Raw genomic sequence first — 25238 nt, 5'->3', positions numbered from 1 at the left:
GCGCACCCGACCCTCATACTCATCGAGCTTCCCATCGAATTGGAGTCGGGCCGCCTGGAGATCACGCACTACCTTCTGGAGCTCCGAAACATCCTCGAGGAGACTCCCCGTCTTGATCTCAAGGTTCTTGACCTTCTCAGTAGTTTTGGTGAGGTCAGCCCTGATGAGACCCACCTCAATAGTGACAGTGTCCAGTTTTGTGTCCATCTTGCCCAAGGAAGATTGAACCCCAGTGATAGCAGCCATTAAGTCCTTCATGGTGGGGTCATCACCATCCGGATCTCCTTCCGCACCCCCAGACGGGGTTCGTTTCGCATCAACTGGGGACCCCTTGGAAACGGCGTACTTATCAATACGATTCCACTGGACCTGCCGAGCGGATTTTAAAGATATCGGCGAAAGTTTTTCAAGATCTCTCGACGCCATCTCGACCACAAAGGCAGGAGAAACCCACCACTCCTCAGTCGAGTGTAGGCGGGTCCTGCGATGGGTGACCTCTGAACAGGATAGAGAGGCCTGAGACGTCTCGGCCACCACCCGGAGGCGACAAAGTAAGATCCGACCGGCCACTTCCGGTCCTGGAGGCCGATGTTGTTGCACTACACCCCGGATGGCTACAAACCAGGGGCCCTGGACCCCGAGACCACAGGCCCAAATCATTCCGTCGAGGGTATTCAGTCGCCAAAACAGCCAAACGAGCCAGAATTTCACCTAGCGGCTCAGGTACTGGTCCCCCACCCGTCGGTAGGGACGGGGTTTAGGATATTGTGCCAGATAGTCGGTCAGGATGCGGCGGCCGGTGGAGCCGATGCTCAAGCGGCCATCTTGGTCGCTGGCGCGGCTCCTCCACTCAATCAATATTTTTGATGTCTAAAAAATCCATGGTTTGCTTTTTGTGTTGAACAATTCTTTTACAGTGGATAAAGGCTAGAGTAAAAGGGGTTTGAAGGTGTTTGGACCAATTGGCAAAGATGGGACTGTTGATTGACAGAAGGAGGTATCTGGTGATGATCAGATCAAGGCATCCCCTTTGGAGTGTGAGGGCGGAACTCACTGTCCTGAAGCAGCATGTACAACTTGAAGTCATAAAGAAAGATGCTCCTCTCAGAGATCATTAAATGGGATGTAAATAAGCCCATGTGTTCCTCAGGCAATATGTTATTCTCACTTAAAAGATGGTAAATGGTGCTTATACTATCACAAAGGTGATGGGACCAGAAACGTTAAGAGATAAGCACTGTATAGATTGGGTGAAGTGGTCAGTGGGGAGCCATCGAAAGCGGCTCGTATTCTTAAGACTTCCTGCTATTCCATTGTTGTGTCTTTATTCATATCACATTGAAGAACTGAGTACTGAAGAGGAAATTGGAAATTGAAACATTATGTGAAGTTTGTTTAGCTAGGTTTTAGTAAGAATCTGGTGGTTCTGTGGTAATTTAGAAATGATTAGGTTAAGCATTAGCAGAAGACATCTTGTATTTAGAGACTATCTTGTACGTTTTACGGAATCCATTTGGTATTTCTGTCGGCCATTTTGTTTGCCATGTGCTCTGTCCTACCTTCCTGTTAACTGCTCTTGAAATCTGCCTAGAGACAAGATATATTTATCCTCTTCTGCTTTGCAGATGCTCAGTTGAGCATGCAGCTGTCTCTAACTTAACTTGTAACTGTCAAGATGTGTCCACCAGAATTAGCTAACTGTCAGCCCTTCCCACTTGTTGCTAGCACACTCTCTGTATGACTATATATGTATTTGAAACCAACACTCTGTGCCTTGTACCACCTTCATTTCAGCCCTGTGTGGGTATAAAAGGACCAAGCTCCTTCCAGTCAGTGTGCTACCTCCTACTCTACCGAAAGGTGTTGTGTGAATGTAGTTCCACCTCATGAGATTTAATAAACTCTGTTTTTTCTATTCCAGTTTCTGTGCCAACTTCTTATTATAGGTCTAAGGACTCTAAGCAGAGAAGGGTGAATCCCTTGCACTAGTAGGCCTGGCTGAGGCTTGCTACCACAAATTGGCGCTTACAGTGTGGGGCTCATCGGCGACTCAGATGCCCAAAGGACTGGTCGAGATGAAGGATAGGAATCTCGCTTTGGTTCTGATCACTGCCGGATGAGACCCGAGTCTTGGCATCCAAGGCGTTTTCCCTTTTTTTCTGATCTGACCATCCAGGTGGCGCCGGTCCTCAACTGAGATCTCTACTGTTGATTCGCTGTGCAGTGACCGTTTGGTCGATTTGAGAACTTGGCAGTAGGAACCTGGACACCATTTGATTGGTAAGAGCCGTTTTGCGGCACTTGCTGTAGGTTTTGACGCCTTTAACTGGTAAGGTAGTTTAGAAACACTTACTGTGGCATTTGTTTATGAAATTGGCCAAACAGTGAATTTTGTTCTATATATGTATATATATATATATATATGTGCTGCAACACATATAGGCAGGTAATGAGGAGATTTTTCTCTATTTAAGATTATTTGAACGGCGCAACGTACGAAGAGTACCTTATTCGCTACTTTTTGATTATAATACTGCATAACTTGCATTATTTTTTGACATGCTAGTTTCCAGCACACTTCGTAGGATGTGTTGCTTTTGTAATGGTACCACATTGAAACTCGACAAAGCACAACCAGCCCCCCGGGAGGGGACGCCTAATAGGGACATGTATATTAAGTATGGTATTTCGTCCATTGTGGCTACAACAGACATTCAGAGGGCATTGCCAATAATCGAGGATTTAGAGACCCAGTTTGGATCCTTCTCAGGATATAAATTGAATATTTTAAAAACTCAAATATTATTTGTTGGACAGAATCCGCCGGCTCAAATTAAAACTGTGTCAGAAGCTATATACTTGGGTATTAAAATTTCATCACCAGTTTCTGTTATCGCAGAAATAAATTTAAATACGATTTTAAAAAAAGCAAATTCATCGCTTGAGCGAATAGATCATCTCCATCTATCTATATATGGGCGGGCTAATGTCTTAAAAATGTTGATACTCCTAAGTTTTTATATATGTTTCGTGCTATCGCCCTTGAATTTCCTCTTAGTTGTTTTAAACAACTGGAAAGGATGTCAGCTAGATTTTTGTGGGGCTATAAACGCCAGCGAAGGGCATATAAAAAGATGATATTGCCGAAGGATAGGGGAGGCTGGGATATTCCGCACTTTCTGTATTATTACCTGGCATCTGTTATACAGTTTATTAGACCATTTATAATTGGGGAAAAGGCACAGATCCCGTTAAGTCATTCACCGTCTATATATGAATTTGCATTAGGAGAAGAGTGTCGTGGATGCTTGATTAAAATCATAGAGCCTAGTTATTTTAAAAAAACGAAGTTTAAGACCTTGAAAGCAGCTTACGTGGTATGGAAAATAATAAAGAGTCAACTAGGGATTCTAAAAATTTCGCTTTATACACCTCTTACAGCATCAGGTACCCTTGCCCCAATTTTTCAAGATTACGTTATGAATAGATGGCGTAACTATGGAATCCACTATCTGGGTGATCTGTGGCAAAATGATCATCTGATTTCTTTTGCTGAACTTCAAGACAAATATAATTGATCAGGTAATGATTTTTTCAAGTATTTACAGATTCACAGCTTTTTTAATTCTTTAAGTGAGCAGACGCGATCTGGTCTGCAGAGAATTCCTCTTATTGATAGAATGTTCAGTAAAAAATCGATAGGACATTATTATAAATTGATTATCTCTTCGTGTCCAGATGATATAGAGGATTTTGCCGCCATTCCCCGACCCAGTTGACATGCCCACCCGCGCTGGCCACGCCCCTTTCCCGGCTATTTAAACCTCGCGCTGACTACTAGCGCGTCTACCACAGATTCCTCCTGAGGCGGGAAGCCGGGAGAGTGAAAACGATACTCTTAACTTTTTAATCTTTACTGTGATATTGTGTATTTTACCTTCTGGCTCCTGGCTTGAACGCTGCAAAATTCGAAAGCACCCTCGCACAGCTGATTAGCGCTGCAGCGGATGAGTGTTTGTTTAGGGATTTTGCCACCATTCCCCGACCCAGTTGATACGCCCACCCGCGCTGGCCACGCCCCTTTCCCGGCTATTTAAACCTCGCGCTGACACTAGCGCATCTACCACAGATTCCTCCTGAGGCGGAAAGCCGGGAGAGTGAAAACGATACTCTTAACTTTTTAATCTTTACTGTGATATTGTGTATTTTACCTTCTGGCTCCTGGCTTGAACGCTGCAAAATTCTAAAGCACCCTCGCACAGCTGATTAGCGCTGCAGCGGGTGAGTGTTTGTTTAGGGATTTTGCCGCCATTCCCCGACCCAGTTGACACGCCCACCCACGCTGGCCACGCCCCTTTTAGCACCTTTCCCTGTTCTATAGATTATGTGCATTTACAGGAAGTGCAGCGGACGAGCGCAGCGGGCGCGACGATGGCGCGCCAAAGGCGCGCTTAAGGCAAGCTCGTCTGCGCTCGTCATGGGCGCCCTACGCTGCCAGTTTTGATCCCTCTCTTCAGGAGTATCTCCCTCCTGTGCCACCCTACTCCAGAGAACAACTTATTCTACTGGGTCAGAAACATGCAGATAAAGGTATACTTTCCCTAGCTCCCACGGCACATCCTCGAGCTGATGTACTTCGTAACGATGTTTTTAATTGTGGCCTATTAAACGTCCCAGGTCTCTGCCTAAACATTGCACGGAGATCCAACTTTTAATGGACTCTCATGAACTAGACATCTTGTTCATGACAGAAACATGGACTCGTCCAGACTGTCTGGTTGATCCTGGCTTCGCTTGCCCTCCCGGTTTCAAATTCCTCCACTCCCCGAGACCGATGGGAACTGGATGGGGGGTGGGAGTGATTTTCAGAGCCTCATGCAGTATTAAGATTCTGAGCTTAGACCCAACTTTGGGCACTGAGATGCTGGGGATCTCCATTCAGACCTGTTCGGGGACTACCGCCACTGTACTAGTCTGTTACCGCCCTCCAGGCACGTTTAACCTGCTACAGCAACAAGCTCTAATCTTTACTCTGACTAATATCGCCCTATCTCACCATAAGCTTCTAATTCTTGGTGATTTTAACCTTTGGCGCAATGGCTCACTTGATTCAGCTCTCGGTAACCTTCTTCAAGCCTGTAATAGTTTCGGTCTCTCCCAACTGGTCTCCAAGGCCACCCATATAGCTGGCCACCTCCTGGATCTGGTCTTTGCAGCTCCCGATCTGGTGGTTATGGGAGACATCTTACCAATGGACTGGACAGACCACTCTTTAGTTAAATTCTTTCTTTACAAGAAGATGAACTCTCATAAGGCACCTGCCCCGTCCAGGGAAATCAAGTGTAGAGACTGGAAGGCTCTCTCATGACCTCACCCCTCTGTGGGCGTGTTCCACCTGGCCCCGCTTTTTGATGAGAACAAATGAGTTGATGATAACTACAATTCTTTTTACTCCAGCATTTCCCTGGCGGTTGACACCTTTGCCCCTCTAAAAACTCGGCTCATTAGGGGTAAAGACTCCGCTCAGTGGTTCAACGACGACCTAAAAACTTTAAAATTGGACTGTAAACAAGCTGAGAGAAAGTGGAGACGCGACTACAGTGAAATCTCCAAAGTTGCATGGAAGACTAAGATTCTGGCGTATAAAAATCTCATCAAAAGTCTAAAGCTGACTATTACTCCTCTCAGATCTGCAACTCCACCTCTAATTTGAGGTGTTTTTTTAACATCTTAAATAGCGTCACCAATCCGGAGTCTTGCAAGAATGTGATTGTCTCATCCCAAGAACTTTGTGATAATCTTGCTACATTCTTTAAAGAGAAAATAGATCTGATCCTGAAAGACCTGGACACCCCTCTTGACACGGATTTCCCTTCCGGTCCTGGTCTGGTTCCCTCAGTAGACCAACCACCCGATTCGGTATTGGCACCAGATAGGTCACTGTGCGGGTTTCTGCCACTTACCTTCGACTTCTTTACCAAGGTAGCGAGAGGGATTGTTTCCGGCTCCCCTCTGGACCCGGTGCCTCCCAAAATCTGGAAAGAATTTGAAGACGAGTTCTTCCCCACTCTTCATCTCATCTGCAATCAATCCCTGGTGACTGGCACCGTCCCTGCTCACTGGAAACGGGCGTTAGTTTCCCCCTTGTTAAAGAAACCTTCCCTGGACCCCGACTGCTCTAAAAACTATCGGCCCATTTCACTGCTGCCATTCCCCGCCAAGATAGTTGAGCGGGTGGTTAGTAACACTCTCTCCACCCACTTGGAACACCATCTCCTACTTGACGAAGACCAATTCGGCTTTCGGCCTGCTCATGGAACCGAAACAGCTCTCATCACCGCTATGGGCGAACTGCAAAGGCGCGCAGACAGAAGACAGGCTTCATTTCTGATCCTGCTCGATATGTCTGCCGCCTTTGACACTGTAAACCATAAGATCTTGTTGAGGCGGCTGTCTGAGGTGGGAGTGAGAGACTCGGCACTGCAATGGTTCCACTCTTTTCTGTATGATAGGCAACAGGCAGTTTCTATGCCTCCTTTCCAATCATGCCTTGCTCCGGTGCTGCACGGAGTTCCTCAGGGCTCTGCTATCAGCCCAATTCTTTTTAATGTGTACCTCAGGCCATTAGTTAGGCTTATTAAAGGATTCGGCATTAGTACTGTTAATTATGCCGATGACACGCAGATGATCCTCTCCTTGGAAGGAGAGGATTCTATCTCCGTAGAGGTCTTTCACAACTGTCTACGGAACACGTCAAGTTGGCTAAAGGCTAACTCACTTCAGTTTAATGTCGGGAAAACTGAAGTGCTTTTTAGCGCTGGAACGAGAATCCCTCGCCCATTTCCTAACAACTTCTGGCCCCCAGAAACAGGCTCCAACGTACGGCCTGCGGAATCTGTCCGCAATCTAGGGGTCATGTTAAACCAAGGGCTCAGCATGGACACCCATATGCAGAAAACATCGGCTTGCTGCCTCGCCATCCTTCGCTCACTGAGGAAGGTTCTGCCCCTTTTACCCACTTACGCTCGCGCCCAAGTGGTCAGATGCACTATCCTGAGCAGGTTGGATTACTGCAATGCCCTCCTGCTCTGGGCCCCTGAATATCTACTGGACAGGCTTCAAAGGGTTCAATCCGTGGCCGCGAAACTGTCCTTGGGGCTGCCTAGAAGATATCATGGTCCATTGGCCTTGGCTAAGCTACACTGGCTTCCTATTAGACAAAGAATCCAATTCAAAGCCCTCTGTATAGTTTTTAAGGCTCTTCACGGATGCGGTCCAGCCCCCTTACAATCTAAGTTTGTTTGGTATACTCCTACCAGACAACTTCGCTCATCTGAGGCTAGACTGGTAGTCGTTCCCAGATTTAGGAAGGTCAGAGCTGGAGGTAGATCCTTCGAGGTGACGGCCGCCAGACTCTGGAACTCCCTCCCCATCGAGCTTAGGTCCACAAATGAACTCTTGCAGTTTAGAAAAAAGGTGAAAACCTGGCTCTTCCCTGGCTAGCCTCTCCCACGGTATCTGATCTTTTCCCCTCTCTGGTTTCTGTTAGCGCCAGGATGCCTGCAACGGTGACAGTCTGCGCTTTATAAATTCTTAAAATAAATTAAAATAAATAGCAAAATAAATGGGCTATAAAGTTGGTTAGGGATGTTATTCATATAGAGGAATCAATAGCTATAGCGAACAGCATATTGATAACTGGTAGATCACGCTCACAGCATTATATGGCTCTATTCGACCTTTATTATACGCCTTCTAAAATTTCAAAATGGGGGACGACCGCGGGTACATCGTGTAGTAGATGTGGGGAATTTGCAGCCAATGTACTACATATGTTTTTTCTTTGTCCTCAATTAATAAAAAAAAAATTCTTCAATCCAGAACTTTCTGTCAGTTTTGTTTTGGTCGACAGGTATATTGACAGGGGAATTAGTTCTGATAGGGGTAACATCGGATACCTTACTAGAAGAGAGGAAAAGTTTACTATTTATCTGTATGGCACTGATACGGGCTTGTATTACGCAAGATTGGATTAACCCAGTTCCCCAATCCTTTGAGACATGGAGAGCCCGCCTATTAGCCACATACAATATCGAAACTGCCATATATAGAACGAAGGGCCGGAAAAAAAGAGCTTTAGGTATGAAGATATGGGCATCGGTAATGCATTGGATCCAAGGGGAGCTGGTCTAACTATCTGGTCTTTCTGTTTTGCTTTATATATGCTTTTTTTTTAAATTATTCCGTGGTTGTATAATAAGCTCTGAGTCTTACAAACGGTATTCTATGATGTCACTCTTTGATTGGATGTAACCTCTGGATCTCTTGATGTTATGCCTTTTTTATGAATGTTCTGTTCTTCTTGCATAAAATGGGAGAAACCTTTAATAAAGATATATTTTTTTTGTACTTCAAACAGAGAAGACATATCACCGGTAGAACAATGTGCATGCTGGGGGCATGCCCCCTTTAAGTCTCGTACTCCCCCACCCCCATAGGGAGCCATGGTGGCCGGATGAGGCAGTGTGTCCATGTGGGCGGGTGTAAACTGGGCATGGACCAGTCATGTCCCAAACAACCCCAACCGCGTAACCCCCCCTCCCCTCCTAAACCCCACCTTCCCCCATCCCCGTCCCCAGCCCCCCATACCCTCCCCCTCTGGGGTGGACATCTACAAAAGAACTATGTATCATCATATCAGGCTGAGGTTCCTGAGGCGAGACCCTCAGGTGTGTTCCGGAACTCATCAGCCAGTCGCAGGACTCTGAGGTACTTCGGACAGGTAAGCTCGTTGAATTCATCGGCTACTAAATCTACTAGAGGTTGCCAGGTTTCGAGGAAGGTATCTTGCGTCTGAGTCAGGGAGACCTGTATTCTTTCCATCCCCATCGTGTACCATAACTTGTGCAGCCATCCAGTGTGTGTGGGTTTCCGCGTAGTGCCCCAAAGCGACAATATGTGTTGTGTTGCTGCCCCCATCGCTAAGCCCATTTGTTTGCCTCTGGCCAATTTAAGTGGGAAGGTGATTTAGTTGGGTAGGCCAAGCAGTGTATATTCCGGGAAACGAGGGATTTCAGTGTCTAAATACTTGTCAATGTCCCTATGTACTTTTCCCCAAAAGTCTTGCACCTCTACACAGTCCCATAGTATGTGGGTCAGGGTGCCTGGCTGACCGCATCCCCTCCAGCACAAGGGGTCACGGCGTGGGTTACCCTGATGTGCAGTCTTGCTGGCGTCAGGTGCCAGTAATAAGCAATTTTGACTGCCGTTTCTTTGCTAGCGACATTCTTGGCAGTGTGGTGTGCCCTGTAGTATACGTCTTGCCACTCTTTGTTAGTGAGAGGATCATCCTAACTCTCTTTCCCATCTCTTCTGACCCGCTGATCGCGCAGATGGAGGTCGTGGGGGACATAGCATTGCATACAGTTCTGTTATTGCATGCTTATCCGATTTCTTGGCATGAAGTCATTTCTCAAATGGGGTTAGGTGCCTGCTGACCTGTGGTAACATGTCCCTGCCCATGAGCCAGTGACGAATTTGGAAATACTCAAATCGCGGGAGCTGGGGGAGCACGTAGGCGTACTGTAAATTTTGCAGCGTCATAAAGCCGTTGAGATCGAAGAAGTGGGCGGCTGATCTGCAGTCAGACAGCCGCCATCGGGGAAAGGATCCTCGGACCATGCCTGGTGCAAAGGCAGGGTTATCGAATAAGGGTGTCAGAGGTGAAGGGTAAGTGGTGAGTCCCCAAGTTACCGCTACTTTGTCCCACACCTGCAAGGTAGTGCGAATAATGGGTGGGTTTTTCATGTAGGTGGGACAGTCCTGCCTTCTAAGGAAGGGAATCCTCCACAATGGCATCCGGGCGATCGCGCGATCTTGAAAGAGCCATCTCTTTTCAGATTCGGGGCGGTTCCATTCCAGGAGGTACCTGAGTTGTGTCGCCTGGAAGTATCGTAATAGATCCGGGACTCCCAGGCCCCCCACCGCTGTGGTGTGGCTAGTGAGGCCCCTGCGTAAGCGCGGTCGTTTGCCCGCCCAAACAAATTGTTGGATGGCATCTTGGAGTTTCGCGAGTAGGTCGATTGGGGGAGTGACTGGTAGCGTCTGGAATAAATATAGAACCTTCGGCAGCAGAGACATTTTGATTGCTGCCACCCGCCCTAGCCATGAGAGTGAGTGTTGCCGCCACCTCGTGAGGTCGCCCAATAGTTGGCTAAAAAGGGTTGTATAGTTCTGCTCCACGGTTTGGGCCGTGGACGGTGTTAGAGATATGCCCAAATAAGGCACGGACATGCTGGAGGAGAGCCACCCCAGGTTGCGGGGAAGAGTACTAGACGCTTGGTCATTGCATCCGAGCGGGAGGAGCAGCGTCTTCCCGACGTTCATTTTAAACCCCAACACTGTTCCGAAAGACTCCATTTCCGACAAAAAGGCCGGGACCGAGTTTATAGGGTCCTCCAATGCTGTCAGGATGTCATCAGCATAAAGGCTTATGGTCTGCGCCTCTCCCCCAAACTTGACTCCGGTGATCGCAGGGTTGTCCCTGACCTTTTGTGCAAAGGGCTCTATGTAAAGGGCAAAGAGCAAGGGGGAGAGGGGGCATCCTTGTCTCGTCCCCCACTGGATGGTAAATGGTGCGGAACACACCCCGTTGACCCTAATGACCACCTGCGGGGTGGAATAACAACCGGCCACCCAGGCGCGGAAGCGTTCCCCTATGCTGAAGCGTGCCAAGGCGTCTAAGTACCCCCAGTCGACCCGGTAGAACGCTTTCTCTGCGTCAACCGAAATTAGGGCCGCGTCCGAGTCCTTGAAGTGGGCCTTGTCTATGACGTGCAGCAGGCGTTTCCTATTGTCTGCGCATTGCCGGTTAGGGATGAAACCCGCTTGGTCTGGTTCGATGATGCCGGGGAGGCAAGGGCCTAGTCTCGCGGCCAAGATGCCGGTAAACAGCTTTAGATCTAGGTTGAGCAACGATATGGGCCTGTAGGCCGCGCAGTCGGTGGGGTCCTTTCCCGGTTTCGGTAGAACAACGATATCGGCCTCAAGCATGTCGCGTGGAATGGAGCCATGGCCCTCAAATGAATTGAACAGTCTGGCCAGGATCGGGGCTATCAGAGGGCAAAATGTTTTATAGAAACCTGCCGAGAAGCCATCCGGTCCCGGAGATTTGAGCGGCTTGAGGTGTGCTATGGCGGAGATTATTTCATCCGTCCTTATCGGTGTCTCAAGGAAGCGCGCGTTTGCTTCATTGAGGGCCTTGACAGCAGCTGTGGCTAGATAAGAGTCTGCCTTCCCTCCCTCACGGGTGGGCTCCGCGGCATACAGCGACGCGTAAAACGTCTTAAGCGTTGCAGCTATCTGCTCGTCGTTTCTTTGTTCCTGCCCTGCGTTATCCCGGAGGGATTTTATTTTCGAGTGCAGGACTTTGGCCTTGAGCTTGCTAGCTAGTAGGCGGTCTGTCCTATCGCCCGTGTGTCATAGACGCAGTGCTGCGTATTCAGCCCGATCCAGGTCGAGGCTAGCTAGTTGGGCCTTGGCCGCTTTGAGCTTGCGCCATATTCTCGGGGCCCCGGTCCTGCTGTGGACCTGTTCGAATTCGAGCACCTTATCGGAGAGTGCCTGATCTTTGCCCGGCGCTCCCGAGATTCCGCTGCTGCAATCGCTATCAGCTCCCCGCACACCACCGCCTTCTGTGCCCCCCACAGCACCACCAGGGATACTTCTGTCGTATCGTTCGTGGCCAGATACTGCGCGTGTTGATGTGTTGTGTCACCCCTTTGCGGTGGAGGAGAGCCTCCTTGAGGCACCATTTGCCCGTATGTATCTTTGGCTTGGGAATCCGAACGTATACCGTTATTGCGTCCTGGTCAGATAATGCTGCTGGGACAATCTCAGTGTCCGTGATCAAGGCCGCCACCTCCGTGGAGCCCAGAAAGTGATCTATTCGGGCGTATGTGTGATGTACATGGGAATAGAATGTGTATCCCGGGGTATTTGGATGTTTTGACCTCCACATATCTACAAACCCCCTGCTCTCTAGCCATTGCCCCCCCCCCTCCTGGAATATTGCACCTGCGAACCCAAATCTCTGTCCCAACCTGTCTTTGTGGGTGTCCATTACTAAATTGAGGTCGCCTCCGATGAGCGCGGAATTGATGTTGTGAGCGAGCGTGTCTGCCAGGGCCCCGGTGACAAAGGATTCCTGTTTGGTGTTGGGTGCATAGATTGACCCTATCACAGCTGACCATCCCCCTATCTGTATTTTGTATGCAAGGAGCCTCCCTGTAATATCTGCAACTTTGTCTCCCACCTTACCACGAAAGTGGCACGCAAATATAATGGCCACCCCCGCCTTTTTCTCAGTGGTGGAAGAGTAGTATTGTGTCGGAAATGCCTTACACCGCATTCGGTGCCAATCCTTAGGCAATAAGTGTGTTTCTTGTAGGAGGCAGATCTCCGCCCCGGAGTTTTCTAAAAAGGAAAGGATGGCCCTGCGCTTAATGGGATTGTTGAGCACCTTAACATTGAGGGAAAGAACCTGCATTGTGGGGCCTGTCGCATGGGAATTGCACATGGTTGTCCCATCTCGCCTAGCCATCCTGAGCTATGTCACCTCTTCTGCGCTGCCTGCAGTGCGCCACACCGGACCCCGCCCTCCCTCCCATCCCACTCCCAACTGAGGACCATCCCCCCGTCCCCCTCCCAGAACCAAACCCCAACTCCCACAACCCACCAACCCCCCTCTGGGCCCCCCTCCCACCCCTTCCAACCCCCAACTAAGCAACCCCAAGAACAAACCATAGTCCCAGGTCTATCGGAACGTAGTTCAGACCTGTGGTGTCACAATGTGGAGGGTTATGTAGCAGTTAATTAAGTGCATATCCTTATTTCTGTACCCTTTCCTTCACATGGTTCATCCTTTCTTTCCTTCACTCGTTCCCCCCTTCCCTTCTCCTCCCAGTGGTACAATCCTTCCAGTAGAACTTTGATGTAAAGCTCACCTTAGAATGTTGGTGTGCTTCACTTGTCATCTGATGCTTGAGGATCCATGTCCAATAAACGTCCTTCTCTTCCTCAACGTGTGTGAGGCGTTTGCTTAACATCTTGTTTTCTGTTGGTTGAGGAAGCATAGTTTCCGTTGGTGGCTATGTGAGACAGGCTTCAGCTGTTTCTTATGATCATAAGCATTATTTTCTTTCCGAATCCTCTGATTTCAGTGGTTGGTGGTCTAGTAGTCTGGAGGCAGATGGAGAATGAAACGGTGGGTCTTTAAAGAATTGAAAGGAGTGAAAATGGAGTGTCCCGGAAGTTAGCGCCAGACAACATCTTCCCTCACAATGAAGCTTGGAGATCCCAAGTCCCAATCAACCTTTCTCTACAGCTACAGGTGGATTCCTCCATGCCAGAGGGAGGGATTCTCCTAACAACCTCAATGGATGAGTCGGCCATTGGCTGCAAGAGGTGAATTGGTTCTACCTGCATACTTTGTTAATCCCCCTTTTTGAGTGCCTCTAATCTTCTGACACATGGCCAGATTTCCATGTGAATATAACCAGCCCCAAAATGGCTGTCTACATCCGACCAGTAGACTTCCTCCAAAGCTCTCTGACAGGATCCTCCATATGCAATTTGACTTGGACTCGAGGCTGGAATCCTCTATCACCATCTCAACAACGCTGACACCTTCAAGCTTTTGAACATAATGAAAAGGAACTTAAACTTCTCCTAGCCAAATGCACATACTGCTGCTACTTCTCTCAATTTATTTTGGTGTTTTCTGCCAAACTAGGGTACTTTTGGAAACCCCACAAGCTGACCACTTTGTCTTCCATTTAATCCCAGGCCTCTCTTTCACCCCAAACTTCCACCCACTTCTCACTGCAAGACACCTGTGTTTGATTGGGTCTGTGGGATGGCAAGTTTATTATTGCCTTCACATAATTAAATTCCCTAGTGAGGAAGTTAATGTAGTCTTTTTGTCAAAGAATGACTAATCTCTTGCCCAAAGCCTGACCATAGACTTCTGGGGGAATAGTTCATCTCAAGATTTCACAAGGCAATTACTTACAATCCAGCCCCAAATGTATTTTTCGAGGACTCACCCCTCTGGGCAGTGGCTGAGGTCGTTTTTTTAGTTTCAAGATAAGCATCCGTAGGATGTTTACTGGGTGCAGCACGCACACCTCCAGAGACAGACTTTGAAGGTGCTGTTAACCCCCTCCTTAGAAGAGCAGTGTGAGGTCACTGCAGCAAACACTGTAGGCAGGAGTCTATTGCTGGGTATAATGGCATAGCTCAAGTTGAGGAGGAAATTCATGTTCAAGAGTTCTTTCCTGTTTTTTGACTGTGATGGTTCCTTGAACACTACTTTGAGGTTGCCCCACAGTGGGTGAAATACATTGGGTTGGAATATCACCGAGCAATTGTAAGCAGTTAGTCTATTTGCAAGCACTTAAACCCATTACCTTTTGAATGTTTGATGGCCAGGGATATACTTAGAAACTTGAGGCTGGAACAGATTTCCAAGCCTACTAATGACAATGTTTGTGAATTCCAAACTGCAGAGAATGTGCGCCCATTCAAGAAGGACTTCTAAGGGTGCAGATTTACTACTTTTTTGGTCAACCAGTACCTACATATATTTATGATTCCAATCCAAAAAATTAACAAGTTAAAACCTCTTAGTGTAATGAGGGTGAGAACGATTGTTACAGGAATAGCAGACCTGATTCAGGGCCCTAAGACCAAACTACCAAACCAAGGGTGATATTTGTAAGAGGAGTTCCGTCGCACTTGCACCACACAACCTGATGCCAGCGTGACGCATGTCCAAAATAAGATTTATGAAGCCATGCAAAGCCACCTTGCATGGCCCTCAGAGACTTCATATATCCGGAGTAAAGCAACACAGCATAAATTGATGTGTTGCATTTCTCTGCCCATGGCTGACGTTCCATGGGTGTTGCACAGGTGTTTCCACGCAACTCCCATGGTTATTGCCATACTCCAAGATTCACCAAAAGTAGTAGACCTAGGAATGCACCATAAAGATATGCCTTCCCAGGGGAGGCATAATGAGGAGAAATATCTTTATTTCTCCTCATTACTTCCTCTTTCTGCAAAACACATAGAAAGAGGAATTCCCCTCTTAGGTTTGTTTTTGTGAAGGAAGGTGTCCCTTCCTGCACAAAAACAATCCTGCATGCATCACAGGCACCCTTGCACAATGGTGGGAGGGTTCCTGTGTTGGCATTAGGCAGCCATAACAGTGCCAGTGCAGGGACAAAGGCAGGAATGTGCTGTATACTTTTAAATTTGGTGCATTCCTGCTCTTTTCTTGTAACACAGCACAGTGCAACATGGTGCGCTTGCTGTACTGCGTTGCATTACTTTGCCATAAATGTGGTCCCACAAATGCAATTGAGGGGTGGCACACCCTAAACACCCCTGCTGAAACTACACCCTTGTCGGTCCCACCTGAGCATGACAGTTCTCCCCAGGAACTCAGGACTACGGTCATTTACAACACAATGGCCTGAAGCCTTGCCCAGGTATCACTTATTTTAAGTGTATTTTCACTGCATGCACTCTTTTTCGTCTCTGCTACAAGAACCCTATATGGTAGAGTTGTCAAATCGGTGAGTGTTGTCAGGAATCCATGTTTCTAGCCCTCACCTTTTACCAATCATTGTATCAGGTGACTGACGGTCCCATGTCCTACGCTCAAGTCGCAAATATAGGAGGGTGCGCAGGCAAATTAATAAAGCGAGTCAAGACAGCGCCAAGCTGCCATGGGTCTGGTTTGGCTCTAAGCACGAGCCAAGCCATGAAAACGTTTGCCATGTATACTGTGCAACAACTATAAATTAAAAATATGATACAATCACTTCAAAATTTAAATACTTGCATTTCTTTGACATGCAGAAGTGTTTGTCATTGCTTAGACAGACATTTATGAAAAGGGAACATTTTTAGAAACATTCATGGCTCAGCTCCCTACTACAATGCCATTAGTGAACTAAGAGACAAGTTAGTATTCATGTAAACCCTAAGCATAGCCTAGATTCCAATTACAGATGAAGCAGCATTATATTTTTTTTATTTTTAAGTCACAAGTATAACAAAAACAAGAGAACGTTCATGACACAGAACAACAATAGGAGGGAAAAAAGAAAACAAGAATTATTGAGCATTAGAACATCGACACGAGTCATATATCAGACTGTCAAAAACATAATATTTGTCCAAACCAGATGAAATGAATAGAAACAAATATATATCAAAAAAACAAAAAGATAACAGTCCAAAACAATTGAAAAAGACATAGAACATAAAAAGCAGTTAGTCCCATTGAAGACTTGACCAGACCCTCCCAAATTTCACTCTTGACCGTAAACCCCGAGCTATAGCTAGCGCAAGTTCCATTTCATAGACCCCCGCAATAATAACCAAAAATCAGTAATTTTGGGACTAAGTACATCAATCCAAGCCCTAGCAATGCAAAGCTGTGCAAAGATAATAATAGTTGAAACTAAAGGTTTGGATAAACAGCCTGAATTGGATACCGAACCCAATATTATTTCTTTCTCAGTTAAATGGATCGGCGTGCCTGATAACCTGCTCAACACCGATGCAACCTCAAACCAGAATGTAGTTAATAGGAGATACGTAACAAACATATGTCTGAGATCAGCAGCATACATGTTACACTTAGGGCAGTATGACTTCGAGGAGACCTGGGAGGTAGCCCATTTCAAAATTACCTGCGGGGTGTAATATTACATGAACATAGTACGATGTTGTTGCAGCTTTAGGTTAATCGAAGAGATGGCCAAATTTATTGCAGCCATGGAATCAGAGACCTTTTCCATATTAATTCCAGTTGTGAACATATGATTCATTTTGGCTACCGTCTCCAATCCGTCATCCACCATTGCAGACAAGAAGCTCTGATAAGCTTTCCCAATATGACCCCGAGCAGAGGTATCAAAAATAGCCCGCAATACATCAGAAGTATGGGGGAGGGCAAACAATCCCTTCCCTTGTATGAAATAATCCCTGACTTGCAGGTACTTAAAAAATGAATTGTGGGATATCCCAAACTCATCTTTTAAGGAGGAAAATGACCTAAAACTACATTCATCATACATCTGCCCTAAACTTATTATTCCACTCTGTTGCCACCTTCTACAGACCGAGTCCAAAAATATGCCCGGGAGCCTAGGATTATCCCATAAGAGAGTAAATTCATGTAAGTCTGGCAGAGCAAAAGTTTTACAAATATCTTGCCAGATACGGTAAATGTGCCTAACTACTTTGAAACGAACTCTCTTAAAATAGTTTGGGTCCGACATATAATATAGAAGAAACCCACTGTTAGTACCAAATTCAAGCTGATATGCAAACCATATTTTGACCACAGTGGGTCCCAAAAGTAATCTCTGAATACGATTAAGAAAAGCAGCCCAAAAAAAGGTTTTAAAATCGGGTATTTGGAACCCGCCTTGCTCATACGTCAGCTTAATCTATCTGAGAACTCTCCTGGCTCTACGTTAGCCCCAAATAAAACTTCCAATAACGGAGTCTAACCGATTAATAAATGAAAATGGAACTCTTAAAGGAATCGAACGAAACAGATAAAGAAATTTAGGCAAGACATTAATTTTCACTATATTGCATCTCCCAATGATAGTCAGGGGCAGCCTGTGCCATCTCCGCAAATCCGCAGTGATTTTTTTGAGCAGAGGTTCGTAGTTCAGAGACATTAAATCGTCAATACAGCTACTGAGACAGACACCAAGGTATGTTGCAGTGGCAGTAACACCTAGCTGAGGTAGAGCAAGTATAGGTACATAATTGAGAATAGACTGGTTTTTGATTAGGTTGAGCTTATAGGCAGAAAAGGAACCAAAATATTGGGCCTCTTGTGTGATTGCAGCTATAGCCACCTCTGGCCCGGTAGTAAATATAGCGATGTTGTCTGCATAGGGCGTAATTTTTAACGTCATACAACAAATAGGCGAGATAGAAACGTTCTGAAGGAGATGCCTAATAAACGGCTCAATGTAGAGAGCAAATAGTAAGGGGGAAAGCGGGCATTCCTGGCGCGTACCCCGTTGTATACTTACTGCCCCAGAAGTACAACCATTAAGTTTAATAACAGCAGAAGGATTACAGTATAATCGCTGGACCACCGAGACAAACCTCCGACCGAGGCCTAATGATAGCATAGTACACCATAATAACCCCCAAGCAACTTGATCGAAAGCCTTCTCGGTGTCCAGCATTAGCATCCCAATCCGTGTCCCAGATGACCTCCAACATCAAAAGCAGCAAATGCAGTGTTTATATGTGCTACCGTATCCCTACCTGTGTCACAGTTCATGCACCGGTAACGCTGACCTCTTTGTCCCGATCTTCTGTTGAGTTCTAGGGCATAGAACTACAATTCCCATCATGCCCGGGACGTAACCAGCGTGATACGCATCCGCGTACAACCAGGAAATAAAGTCTAGCGAGCTGGAGCCGGCGCTGCCGAATATTCTTGCCTGTGGACCCTGGTAATCGAAGAGTATTCAGAATCGGGGTAAGTGCTTATCGAGGCTTGCACTGACTCCTTCGTACCCCGTATTGGGTTGGGTACTTTGCTGTCTGTTGATCTTGGCTCGGCGGGAAGGAAACGTTTTGTGAGCGTTTTTCTTCGTGTTGGCTGATCCTGTTTACCTGACTTGGTTTGCTGCTCCCGAGGATGGGAGTGCCACTATTGTGTTCAGTGGAACGGAACTGGCGTTCTACGAACTGGTCTCTGACCTATATTCCAGACACTTGACGTGTGGAGTCGAAACACGAGACATTAAGTGTATTGGGCAGTTGTTGCTATCAGGTTTGGGGGTCTAAATTAGGACTCGCCTTTTTTCACCGGATTCCAGAGATTTATGTCCAGCCACTTAAAGATTGAAAGTGTTCACTGAGTGAAGGACTTTGTTGGGGTACAGATACGATAAGAAGTATTAACGACATCTGTTGTCCCTACCTGCTTTCTTTCTCCGCAACCTTTTTATTTTGTCTCTGACACAGAAGAGAGAGTTACAGGGGATTCTCATGGGATTACACACCTAAGAACATTACATGAAGCGTGTTGGTATGTTATGAAACGTTTTATCTAAAGTTCTACTGCCACAACTTTCGTGTTTTCTAAATGTTCATTGTTTCTTTCTAGTAGGTCTAAAAGCCCTGGTATCTCCTTATCTCTTCTTACATTTGAGGCTCCCGTATTTTCCTTTTCAGGTAGGAAGTGTTCTTACTGTTGCTAATGGTAAAGGAAGGAAATTCAGTTGGACTATACTCAGCCTCTTAGTGTGTATACTGAATACACCTATTGTTGTTGCAGATCTCCCTCCCCGCTGTCCCCTTCCTTTCCCTCCCTCGCTTGACTATCCTGGTGATCTGTATATTCAAACTCCAGACACCGGGGACGTCAAGAGGTGGAACCCTTTATCTTCAGCACAATCCCAAAGACATCGGAAGACTGAGCCTGACAACCTGGAACGAAACCGTGTTGTTCTTCTGAAACCAATGGATGAACCACTGGGGCCAGACAAGAAGCAAGAAGCTTGGAAAATGTTTTGGCATCTGCATTATTAAGGGATATCGGTCGATAAGACCCAAGATCCTCCACAGGTTTACCCTTTTTGGGGAAAGCCACAATATTAGTTTTATTCCAAGAAGGGGAGCATCCCCTCCCTGCAGTATAGCGTTGACCAGCTCCAGAAGAACTGGTAACAACACTTCCCTAAAGGTTTTGTAGAACTCCAGCGGTATGGTGTCCTCGCCCACCGCCTTACCACTGGGGAGGGCCCCCATAGCGAAATTCAGTTCCTCCAGGTCAGCGTTGCTCTCTAAGCCCAAAGTATGAGACACATTCAAATATGGCAGAGCGCTCTCTTGCAGATAAAGCCTAGCCGCTTCTTGACTATAGGTACCAGTTTCCTTATATAGGCTAATATAAAAGCTCCTAAACTGCTCGGCTATATCTTCAGACTTTGTATAGATGAGAGAGTCCACTCCCTTGATTCTCTTGATGTGAGAATTAGCCCACTGATCTGCCAGTTGGTAGGCCAGTACCCTTCCCACCCTCTCTCCGTACTCATACTGCTTTGTTCTAAGCTTGAGGAAGCAAAGGGCAACTTTATCCTTCAACCTTCTATGAAGTTTCGCTTTAACATCAATAATCTGGGCATATATCTGTTGTTCATCCACGTCCTTTGACGCTATTGCGCAGGCATGTTGCTGTTCTAGCTCAATATATTGCCGATGTTCATTGGCCAGCTGAGTACAATTTAGTATATTCTGCATGACTACATACTGGAGAGTAGCCCCTCTCACACATGCTTTTAAACAATCCCAAACCAAAGCAAGGGATGAAGTATGGAGATTGTTCAGAAAAAATTCCTTCAAAACCTTTTGCATGTGAGTAACAAAATTAGAATTACTTAACAAGTGCCGAGGAAACGAAAATTCCCTAGCTTGATACTGTCTAGACAATCCAAGAGTTACATTAAGCATGATGGGATTGTGATCCGAGGTTACCTTTGGACATACGATCATTGATGCATTAGGCAACAACCCATAGTTAGTGAAAATCATATCAATCCTGGAGTACTGTTTATGGGGTGACAGAAAAATGTAAACACTGGTGCTATAGGATACAATGTCCGCCAGGCATCATCCAGTTGATGAATGTGCAATAGATCACGTAAAGCAGCCCTTACCTGAACCATTCTAGCTCTTGCACGCGTGTTTGTAGAATCGATTGTTTTATCTAAAATGCAATTAAAGTCTCCCATAACAATAAGGTCACCCTCCCAGGCTAAAAGTTCAGAATTTATGTAAGAAAAAACCTCAGGACAGTCAACATTAGGGCCATAAATCATACATACTGTAACCTTTTTTTCCAAAGATCAGAAGCTGTACAATTGCCCACCTGCCCCGACTATCAGCAAGGGTTCGCAGTATGGTTATTTTGGAGTATTTGTCTTTCTATAACGCGACCCCCCCTTATAGATGCTGTCTGTGAGGTACAGATGATCAGATCATAGCCAAGTTGTTTAAAAAAGCTTCTATCTTTATAGGCCATATGTGTTTCAGCCAATTCCAGTATTTGGGGCTTAAATCCTTTAAGCTCTTCCGGAACCAATCGCCTTTTACTAGCAATATTCAGCCCACAGACGTTCCAGGTCATAAATTTGACTCTAGACATTACCAGAATTCATAAAAGCAGAGTAGTGCTCTTATCTGTAACCAAATATACATTTTTCTGCCCAACAGAAGCTCCCTATTATTTTCAAAAATCAACTGTGCTACTTTAAAAAATGTGTGACTATTTAACCCCCTCCTTCCTCCCAACCCCCTCAAACCTCCCCTGATCCTCCCACCCCATTTCTTGGAAAAGGAATCACCCCCCTTAAGGCTGTCCTGACTGACAGCAAGTGAAAGACGTCACGACCGCCCCTCCCCAAGGGCCCCCAACAACCCGACACACCATCCCCCCTCCAACCACACCGCCCCAATGGATAAGCCGTGGTGAAAGCCCAAAAGCTATTACTGGGAGTAGAGAAAAAATCATTTAACTATTGCAGAATTTCATCCTGAACAACATTTCCTACTTGCCAATACCAAAAAAAAAAAAAAAAGATTTAAACCAGGACGTTAAGTTAATCAAGGATTAGGAGTAGTTTGCCAGCTGGCCAGTGCTTTTTGAAGCCTCCTGCTCACTTAAAAAGAAGTATGAACGACCATCCTTAACAACTTTGAGCCGGGCAGGCTCCTGCAAGAAAACCTGAGAGCAAACAGACTTAAATGAGTCCATGAGCTGACGGAGCTGCCATCTCTTTTCCATAGATGATGTGCACAAATCATATCTCAAAAAGATTGGCATAGAGTCAACTTGAATAGGAGCCGTTGGCCGGACCTTCAAAAAAATAGCCTGACGAAGCAGGAAGTTTCCATGTCCCAGTCCTCCAGGTCCGGGAAGGCTTTCTGTAGCAAGTCCACAACAAATGCACAGGGATCAGAGCCTTCTCTCCGGTACCCCGAAAATCCTTAGATTATGACTCCGCTGGCGATTTTCAAGGTCATCAATTTTGAGTTGCATTGAAGCAAGCTGTGACTCTTTTGCGGTAACCACCTTGAACGTATGAGTACTAGTTTACTCCATGCCTGCCACCCGCTCCTGCAGTTCAGTGACATCCGCAGTTAAGTGGTAGACCTTGGTAGTGACCTCAGAAAGTGTTTTTTGATTTTGATACAGTCCACCCTTGCCTGTTGATAATAGGTTTTGCTTCCGCTCTCTGAGCATTTAGGGCCTGCATAATTCTAGAGAGTGAAGGATTGTCCCCCTCACCATTTTTTCCACTCAAGTGATTCTGCTCGCCATTAAGTCTTGTTCCCACTTCTACGGAGCCCAGAGAACTGGGGGGGAGGACGTGGATCCAAACACTGCAGATGGAATATTAAGTCCAGAGGGTTTTGACTCCTTTGAATAAAGAGGCACCCTGTCAACAATATTTTGACCATGACAGCGCTCAGCGGCTGTGTCTGAGGTTTTTGCACATTCCATATTGTGTGGACAAGTATCAACGACAGTAGGATTGCTAGTAACTTGTTGGACTGTAGAGGCAACACGGGCCGTAGTAACCAGCGGGTCTGAGCAACCTTTCAATGGGGTGGGGGTGATAATGTCCCCCTGTGACCCTGCAGTAGAGAGTCTGGAGACAATAGATCGTACTTCTCCCTTTGATGAAACCCATTTTCGTAAAGGACTAACTCCCGGAGCGGGTTAAGAAGTGCTTAATACGCCCTTCAATCGTTCAAGTGTGTCAGTGATCTGAGCCTTGTTGCCAGTCCCCCCACGGCCTCTACCACCTTTCCCAGTCTGACCTATTTTAGGGCCTTTTTCTTTTTCTTTCGGGGTTCTTCCCCCCCTCGGGGGTACTACCCCCTGAACTGATATTAGCACTGCCCAAACAGAGTGAGGAAGGGTCAGTAGGAGAATCCGCACCCATAGCACTCCCTATTTCCGCAATTGTATTTGCCTGCTCCTTACTCCCTCCAGCTCCGTCACCAATACAATCTGTAGGGGAGTTGCCGATCCTGCCTGGACTAATCTCCTGTGCTGACACATTTGAATGGCACAGGGAGCCTTCGTTATTTGAGCCCTCAATTTGGGGAGGCTTGCCAACCCAGAAGAGAGAGTTCCAGTCTCACTATCACCGGCCATGAGTAGAAAAGATTCAGCAGGGCCCGACCTACCGAGCAGGTGCCCCCAGGAGAAACAGGAGAAACATCCACTCCGCCATTAGAAACCTCCATGCTCCCCCAATCCTCATTAACTGCGGCATTCAATACTTCAGCCATCTGGGCGAGGGGAACAGCAGATTCAGATCCGCAGGACCTGGAGAGGCGCTGTAACCTTCCCTGAGTGTAGTAGTTTAAGAATGGGCTTCCCCACCTGAGGATCCGTATGACTGCTTGAGACACCATTGCCTATTAGAGCTTTCCCAGGCATTAAAACATTGTCAGCAGGGAAGTCATCTTCAATAACCATCTGGCCTTCAGTCCCTTCAGCTGCTGTGGGGAGACCACTCTCTGCCGGAGCCTCTATGCGCCCTCGACGAGTTGAGCGTGGTGGGGCAATCACCCTTTGCTTTCCCCTCAGTTTTTCTTTCAGCTGAGATGCAAATCCCAGTACCAATATGGTGCTGTCCCGCCACCTGTGCACCGCTCTGTCAGTAAAACTGCAACCGCACCTTGAGGCAACAGACTCCAAAAGCGTGAGCCGCACCGGTGTATGCAACAGCCCCCTAGCTGTGACCAACCTCGCAATGCGGGCGGAGTGGATCACAGGGCTGGCGTTAGTGAGCTGGCACATCTGTCAGAGAGCAGGATCCAAAGTCCAAAAATACTGTAGTAATGTAATGTAATGTGTAATGTAATGTAAGTAAGCTTTTATAGAGCGCAGCTATCACTCCAAGGAGCATCTTGGCGCTGTAGCCCGTAGCCTAGGATGGAAATAGGCCGGAAAAACTACTCACACATCAGTCCCATCTTCGCCTGTATCCTTATGTTTATACCAGAGTCATACATGCTGTATCCGGGAGGTTGAAGATCCAAGTCTTCAGGGCCTTTCTAAATTGGTTCTCAAAGGGGATTTGTCGCAATTTGGGTGGAAGCTTATTCCAAGCCCTGGCACCCAGTACTCCGAGAGATTTTCCTCCCTTCGTGGATAACCTGAACTTGGGGATCAGCAGCAGGTTCATGTTAGAGGACCTGAAGGTACGAGACGGTACATAACGTCTGAACCGGGTCAGGAAATACTTGGGTCCTTGCTGGTGGTATGCTCTGAAAGTGATGACCAAGACAGTACACGTTTGTGAATAGGCAGCCAGTGCAAGGTCCTAAGCGCAGCCGAGGCAGATGACCTCCTTGGCCAGTTCAGGACCAGACGGGCGGCAGCGTTCTGGACCATCTGTAGCCTATGCAGGACTGATCTATTTAATCCTGCATATAGGCTGTTACAGTAGTCCAGGCGAGATGTTATGAGTGCTACCGCCACCGTCTTCCTGGCTGCGAGTGGAAGAAAATCAAAGAATTTTCGGAGTCCTCTGATGATACTGAAACAAGACCCTGCCACAGCCCCTGCTTGTTGCTTAAAAGATAATGCTTCATCAAACCTAATCCCCTGGTTGCGGGCCATATCGATAGTATTTGGGGGGATCTCCGCGTCTAGCGGCCACCATAATCTGGAGGAAAAAGGGTTTTGGGGCCCGAACGGTAGAATTTCGGTTTTTCCCGTGTTACATTTGAGGTGATTTTTCCTCATCCAAGCGAAGGTGGCGGCGAGGCAATCTCTAAGATTTTCCTCTGCCTTCAACGTTTCGCCATCTAGTACAAGGATGAGCTGAGTATCATCAGCATACGATATGGCGCTGATGTGGAAAGATGTAATCAGCTCGATCGGGGGGGTCATGTACAAATTGAACAGTACAGGGCTCAGACTTGAGCCCTGAGGCAACCCTGTTGGCATTGCTTTTTCTTCAGAGCAGTATTCTCCCAGCACCGTGACTTGCCTCCTATGGCTGAGGAAATTCTTTAGCCAATCAAGCACAGTCCCTGCTACCCCTGATGTTGCTAGGCGCCTGATCAGTACGGAGTGTGACATCGTATCGAAGGCCACC

Source organism: Lissotriton helveticus, chromosome 2_1 (assembly GCF_964261635.1).
Source record: "Lissotriton helveticus chromosome 2_1, aLisHel1.1, whole genome shotgun sequence".
NCBI classification, from domain to species: Eukaryota; Metazoa; Chordata; class Amphibia; order Caudata; family Salamandridae; genus Lissotriton; species Lissotriton helveticus.
The sequence above is the reverse complement of the archived record's forward strand: the minus strand, read 5'-3'. Positions refer to the sequence as shown.